Here is a 7734-nt window from a genome sequence, read left to right as displayed (position 1 = left end):
TTTTCCTTTCTGTCTCCCCCCCCCCCACCCCGCCTTACTTGCCTCCCCACCTTAAATAAATAAAGCACCCAAAGCTGGCACCGACTGGTAAGGAAAGTACAAACTATCTCATAATTTTCATTTTTTTTTTTTTTTCACACACTAGCCCAGGGTTTTGGGCAAAGGACAAAAGGTATTGTTGAACAGCACAACACGGAGTTCTGAGTCACCGATCCGCCTCGGCTTCCCAAGAGCTCATAGGTCTGTATGGCTGGCAGAGCTGGTGAGCTCAGAGCCCTGCGGGGGCTGTGGGTGCAGGCACCCTCTCGGGGTGCGGCCCCGCCCCCCACCCTTGCCAGGGCTCCCTGCTGGGCTGGCACCTCGGCTTTGTTGGTTTTTAATCATAGGGGGTAATTTAAATAAAATGTTGTGAAATTTAAAAAAATAAATAAATAAACCCTAGCTCCACCTCCCTAACACTGTAATTTCATTTGGGGGACATTTCATTTCATTTCAGGCTTTTACATAGCTTCTCTGGTGGCCTCAACATCCGACATTCAGGGGGCATTTTCAAGCTATATAATAAACATTTTTTCATGTCTGGAATAACCCTCCTGATAACTATTTGTATACGTGAGTGGGATTTACTCTGTTGTCATCTTGGGCCAACGCTCTGATGGCACAGGCCGGGAAATATACTTGGATCAGATCAATTATTTGAAACATCTAGGCAGGGGGCTTTGCTTAAACAATCTGAATCACCTTGGCTGTGAGTGCCTGGCCTTGAAGTGTGTACCTGGAAGATGGGCCGGGGCTCCACCCAAACCTCACCCATCCTAAGCCAGGCCCTGAGTGTTCCTGCCCTTGTGCCCAGAGGGACGTGGGTTCCAGCAATGGCCCTCATCCTCGAGCTGACCTTCACCCCTACAGGCTATACTTCCTCTTTATGAAGGGCCCTGGCAGCAAAAGGCCGGTGACAACACTCAGCTCTCCGTTTTTATATCTGAATATCTCAAAGCACTTAGCTAAGACTTTCATTTTCTCATTACCCCAAGGAGAGGAGGTCATTCAGGAAAATGGTACAAATATGTCCATTTGTCAAAAGCAAGAAGGAAGTGAGTTAAAAGGAAAATTCTACCACTTAAGTGGGCAAAACTAACCCAGGAGAGTGCACAGGGGTCTGCTTGCCTGCCCGTTGGCCTAGTTTGCTTCTCTAATAGGGCTTCTTCGAGAACCTTGTGGCTAATGAGATGGCTGGGGAACAAACCCAGGTTCCCTTTTTTTGTGTTGTTTTTTGGTTTTTTTGCTTTGTTTTGAGACAGGCTCTCCCTGTAGCCCCAGCTGGCCCGAAACTCGCTGTGTTGACCAGGCTGGCCTCAAACTCATAGAGATCCGCCTGCCTCTGCCTCCCAAGTGCTGGGATTAAAGGTGTGTGCCACCACACCAGCCTCCCAGGTGCCCATTTTTCTGAGAGTCAGTCACTGCCCTCTGGCCTCAATGCAGGAGACACCCTGTCTCATCGAGGGGCTCAATCCAAACCATGTTCCCTTATGATCATAATGATGTAAAATATACATTCTATAAATATAAACAGTAACCAAAGGAAAAAATACTAGAAGGAAATACATTGGATACTAAATAAGATTGTATCATAATAATTAACTTTTCTTCCTTTTATATGTTTTCAAATTTTGCATAAAATATTGCTCTATATTTTTCAGTGCCTGGGGGAAAGCATGCTCAGATCTACATGTATTCAAAACCTTGTCCGGGCATGGTGGTACACACTCATAGTCCCAGCACTCGGGAGGCTGAGGCAAGAGGATTGAACTATGAGAATTCAAGGCCGGCCTCAAGACCCTGCCTCAAAAACAGCAAAAAAAAAAACAAAAAAAAAAAACAAGAACCACTACAACTAACTGGCCCTCTTCAACGAGCTCTGTGAACCTCTCAGAGCCTTATTTCCTGTCAGGTACAGTGGCCATTGATCCACTACCTGCCCTGCACCCTTCAATCCCACAAAAAGTCACAGCACAGGATCTGACACACAGTCATTGCTCGGCAAATGTCTGTTTCCTTCCCCTTTTAATCAAATGGAAAAGCAGCTCAGCTTGCTTGAGGACCCTTCTCCTGCACCTTTTGGATAATTCCTGCCACATCTTCTCACCCATCACCTCTCCTTCTCAGGTCCTCAGTGCACACCTCTCCTGTGACTCACCTAGAGGGTAAGGAGGGTGCTCTGGCATGAGAGAGAACAGGGCCCTCCTCTGACTCTGACCCTCTCCACCAGGACAGGCTCAGGACAGCCCCTCCAGGCAGCACACACACCTCCCTCATGCAACGACTCAGAGGACACACCAGGCGGGCAATTCCTGGGGTGGCGCCTTCCTGGCAGCCGTCCTCCAGGAACAGGTGCCAGGCTGCAAAGGCCACCTGCTGCTGGGGGAGGGCAAGGGCCAGGCTCCTATGTAAGAGAAGAGGTAAAGGAGAACCAAGATGGCGGCGGTATCTGGGACTAGACTCCTCTTTTGCCAGACAGTCCAGGCAGCCCAGGAGCTATCACCCAGGCACCCAGAAGCACAGCTCTGGGCCTCAAAACCTTTGTCCCTGCTCCCTTTAGGACTCTAGACTGGATGGGCATGTTTGCCTTTCTAGTTTGGCAAGCATACTTCAGCTGACTTTTGATGGTCGTATGGGTTGGGGCTCCAACCTAGGCTTGGGGTCCTGGAGCCAAAACATAGGGACAGGTCTACACTCACCACCTTCCCTGATGACAGACAGAAAGGCTACAGTAAGAACAGTAAAGGTAGTAACAACAGCTACAGCCAAGGCTATGTGGCAGGCTTTGTGCCAAGAGCCTTACCAGCTTGTTTTCACTTAATCCTCACAGCAACACCACACCACAGGAACTATTATTAGTCGCCTTTTACGAATGAGGAAGCCGAGGGGCTGGAGAGACATCTCAGTGGTTAAGAGCACTGGCTGCTCTTCCAGAGGAAGTGGGTCCAGTTCCTAGCACCCACATGGCAGCTAACAACCACCTTAACTCTGGTTCCAGGGGATCCGACGCCCTCTTCTAACCTCCAAGGGCATTGCACGACACAAGTGCACTTACATACATGCAGGCAATACACTCATACACATAAAATAAAAATAATGAATGAGGAAATTGAGGTTCAGAAGAGTTAACAATATGTACAAAGTCACACTCTTAGTAAATGAAGGGTTAAGGATTTGAACCTACAGCATTAACCACTATTCTCTAGCCCAGCTCTGAAAGCAAGGAGACCCCACTTGGTCTTTCCAGAAAGGGGCCCTACGCCAGGTGTGGTAGTGTACACCTTTAATCCCAGTCCTCGGGAGGCAGAGGCAGGCAGATCTCTGTGAGTTCATGGCCAGCCTGATCCACTTTGTGACTTCCATGCAGGCTGGGACTAGGGAGACTCTGTCAACAACAACAACAACAACAACAACAACAACAAAAGGAGCCCCTGAGAAGCATCCCCAACCACAAGGGGACAGATACACCCACAAGGAGTAGACTGAAATTCTGCTCAAGTGAGTCCTTCTTATGGCCTCTTGTCTTTCATGAACAGAAGTGATTGCATTCCTCCACTGAGAGGGATGGTAGAGCTAAGATGCCATTGTATAAACACAGGGTAGCGGGGGAATCTACAGGGTAGTAGTAGCTCCCTTCCTGGGATGCTTGGAAATGTTTAGATAGGGAGTTCTAGGGATGTGGTCAGTGCTGATACACGCAAGTATCTACTGACAGATACGTATAGACATTCTGGGGAGAAGGATGGTGGCAGCCAGGGCCTGGCTCTTGGCATACGTGAACTTTCAGAATTACAAGCCTCCCTTTTAAACCAGGGAAATGGTGTCTTTCTTTTTAAAATTTAGATAGGGCTCAAATGGGAGGTTAGATGTAGGGAGGGTACCGGACAAAGCCCCCACAGTATGGATTACCAGCTTGCCACATTGCCCAGGAAGAGGGCCTGGGATCCAGCAGCAAGTCCCGTGAAAGCTGGTAAGACCCAGCAGGGCCCTGGGTCACCAGGGCAGACAGTCTCCAATCATGCTGAGCACAGCATATCGCTTCATTCAGGAACCCAGAGTAAAACGTACGGCAGGGTCTAGAATGGAGTCAGTCCTTAACTTGTTCGGGATCACTGGTGGAGCCACTGAGGCGGCATGGGGCTGGGAGGTGGCAAGTTAGGGGTGAGGGCTAAGCCATTCCTGGGAGGTGGGCAAGCCCGGACATAACCTTGCCTTGTGAATGTGGACACATACAAAAAAAAAAAAAAAATCGCAATTCTTTGAAGAATCCCTCCAAAAAAACAAGTAAGTATTGAGAGTTTAGGGAGGAATGAGTGAGTCTGGGCGAGGTCAGGGCTGGAGGCTAGGGGCAGCTTGTTTTCTACCCCTGCCAAATCCTCGTTTACTGTCAGCTTCAATCCATTCAGAACTCACTGACTCAATTGCCTTTTCACGGGGGAAGGAGCCTACACAATGCAGGGGACTTTTCAGCCCCACATTAGCACACAGGGGACTGGGCAATGTCCGGGAATAAACACACTGGTCCCTCCCAGGGCCACTGACCCCCAACCCCCACCTGAAACAACTCAGCCAGCCCTGCCAGGGCCACATCTACACTCCTCTATTTAATACTTAGAAGTGGGTTTTTATTCTGCTTTGGTTTTAATACGGCTTGAATGGAGGACCTGTGTGTGTGAAAATAAGCATGCTTGTGAGTACGCTGGGAGTGATAGAGGCTCTAACATTCAAGTAATGGAACTGAGTTAATCCTAGGTAAGTTTTAAGTCTTCCTTCTACACACAGAAAGGGAAGGATGGGTGGAAAGAATAATCTAAATTAGGTTCCCAAGAAGCAGAGTTTTGGTGAGGGCACTCAATTAAACTAACTCCAGAAAAGGACAGTTATGAATAAACCAACATTTGGTGGGGGAGTGTCCTATGAATTTGGCAATCCACTAAAGCTCATCAATAACTATTATGAAGATGATATCAACAGTTATCATGATTATGGTTCTCATGGTAGTCCCTATTTTTTACATTTCTTATTTACTTATTCATTTTGTGGAGGGGGCATACACATACCAGAGAGCACGTGTGGAGGTCAGAGGACACCTCGTAGGAGTTGTCCCCTTCCACCATGTGAGCCCTGGGGATCGAACTCAGGTCATCAGCCTTAGCATTGAGCATCTTTACCAGCTATAGCATCTCACCAGAGCATGACCCCCATTTTTTTTTTTAGTGCCTTACTCTATAAAGGGCTTCCTGTGTGACCTCAGTTAATGGCAACAAGATTCCAACAAGGTAGGCTCTGTCTACTGTCAGGCTAGTTCCACAGAGTCAAGACCCTTCCAAGGCCACAAAGATCCTAGGCAGGAAAAGGATTTAGGGTTCCATCCTCCTAACTCCAGACTAGCCTAGGGGAAAGAAAGCTTGCACTTGGGATTATAAGAGAAGGTGATTCCACACCACGGAGGTCATGACTCCAGGTCAAAGGAGGCCTCTCGGACATGTGGGAATGTCCCTGCTGACCAGCCCCTCACTCCACCTCTATCATGGTCCCCAGGGAGCTCTTGTATCTAGCCCTTGCTCTGAGAGATACTGTCTAACAGAACTTTCTATGGTGCTGTAAATGTTCCTCGGTGTGTCTGTTGTCCAATTCAGCAGCACTGGCTGATGTGACTGGGGAGTATCTGAGCTAGATTTTCAATCATACTGAAATTACCATTTGAGCTGGTGGCTACTGAACTGGTCAGTACAGACCCTAAACCCCAAACCCTCAGTCCTCCAGTTATTCCCTCCCGGCTCCAAAGCTATTTTGGAAATAAAGGAAAAATAAGAGAAGGAATACAGAGTATGGCTCACCCACCAGCACGTTTGCCCTTCTTCCTTCCTTCCTCCTTCCTTCCTTCCTCCTTCCTTCCTCCTTCCTTCCTCCTTCCTTCCTTCCTCCTTCCTTCCTTCCTTCCTTCCTCCTCCCTTCCTTCCTTCCTTCCTTCCTTCCTCCCTCCTTCCTTCCTCCTTTCTTCCTTCCATCCTTCCTTCCTCCTTCCTTCCTTCCTTCCTCCCTCCCCTCCCTCTTTCCCTCTGTTCCTTCCTCTTTCCCCCTCTCCCTCCCTCTTTCCCTCTCTCCCTCCTTCCCTCTCTCCCTCCCTCCCTTTTTTCCTCTTCCTTCCATTCCTTCTCTCCTTCCCTCCTTCATTCCCCCCCTCCTTTTTCTTCCTTTCCTCCCTCCCTTCCTCCCTTCCTTCTCTTCCCCCCTCCGTCCCTCTCTTCCTTTCTTAGCAAAAAGCATCAGTTTAATTAGATAAATCCTCCAAGCCCGTGGCCTGGAGTTCGTCATGGAAATTAACCTGCTCCCAGATCTCAGATAGTGAAACAAGAACCGGGGTGTTTTGGCATAGCACAGTGAAATGGGAGAGGCCGATGGAGTTTCATACACCTCATCTTCCATAAGTGCCCCTCGCCCCTCCAGTGCCCCCAGCCCTGCCTCCTTAGGTCACTGCCTTCATGCTCCTCTCTGCCTTTTTACCTTTCCTGTCTCTTCCACCCAGGGTTGGGGTGCTCAGGGCAGGCCCACTCAAAGGCAGATCGGAAAACTGCCATCATCCACATAGGGGCTGAGGGGACGCCAGGTATTGTCCTCTTGGTTCCCTCTTTGGCTAAGCAACGAGCCTCCAAAGCTTGCTCAGGTCACCCTAGGTACCTAAGTAAAGCTTGACCCAGGCTGGCCAGGTAGTCATCTCAGATTCAGCTCGAGCTAAGTACACGCCGCAACACAGGGCTGTAGATGGAGTAGAAGCCACAGTACTGTCCTGTCCCCTCACCCTCACAGCAACTCCACAAGGCAGGAATTCTCACTCCCATTTTACAGATGTAGAAACAAAAAATCAGAGAATTAAACTGCCCAACTGGGAGAAACGTGATTCACACTTAACTCAGCCTGGCCCCAAGTCCCATGTTCTTGACCTACAGGCTTTCTTCACAGGCAGAGTCCACAGGCACCTCGGGCCAGTTTCTGGGACTGTTCCTGTCCCTCCATCCTCAGTCTGTCCCAAGCACCTCTCACTCCACTGAGCACCAGGAGCCTTCATTCCAGTTACAACAGGAAAGAGAAACCAATAGCTCTGGCCCCAGTTTGAGACCCACTTGACAAGTGGGTTTAGTTCTCCTTGCTCCTGACCTTTGCTCACAATATTAGGAAGACCTCAAGACAGCCAGAGAAGTGAACCAAAATTCAGAATCTTCAGCCAACACCGCATCATCCCAAAACAAATTGAATTATGGCCCTAGATGCACAAAGTGTGAGTTTTACCTTCTTTTACAAGTTGAGAAAGACTGAGACCCGGGCTAGTTAAGTCACCAATGAAAATCACACAACTCTGATTCCCCAGACCCCCAGCTGAAGAATGCCTAATGTGCAATGCACTCAGTCCCTCAAAGTGGCTGGGTATGCTACACACTGAAACAGCGAAGCCCACCCCACATGCTGAAGTGGTCCCATATACTGCCATATAACAGCAACCCCCTAGCCTGGCCCCAAGCTCCCAATAAAAGAAGCAACCCAGAACCTGACAAGAGCACACAACCCCAGGATCACAGTCTGTGTCCAAGCCTTCCAGGAATGGAATTCACAGGGGTCCCCTGTGAAACACATACCAGATTACATAAAACCGGCTCATCTGACACTGGGGACACCCTGCACTTGACAACATGACCA

The sequence above is a fragment of the Nannospalax galili genome, unplaced genomic scaffold (genome assembly GCF_000622305.1).
Source record: "Nannospalax galili isolate Female #2095 unplaced genomic scaffold, S.galili_v1.0 scaffold870, whole genome shotgun sequence".
Taxonomy (NCBI): domain Eukaryota; kingdom Metazoa; phylum Chordata; class Mammalia; order Rodentia; family Spalacidae; genus Nannospalax; species Nannospalax galili.
This window is presented reverse-complemented; position numbering follows the sequence as displayed.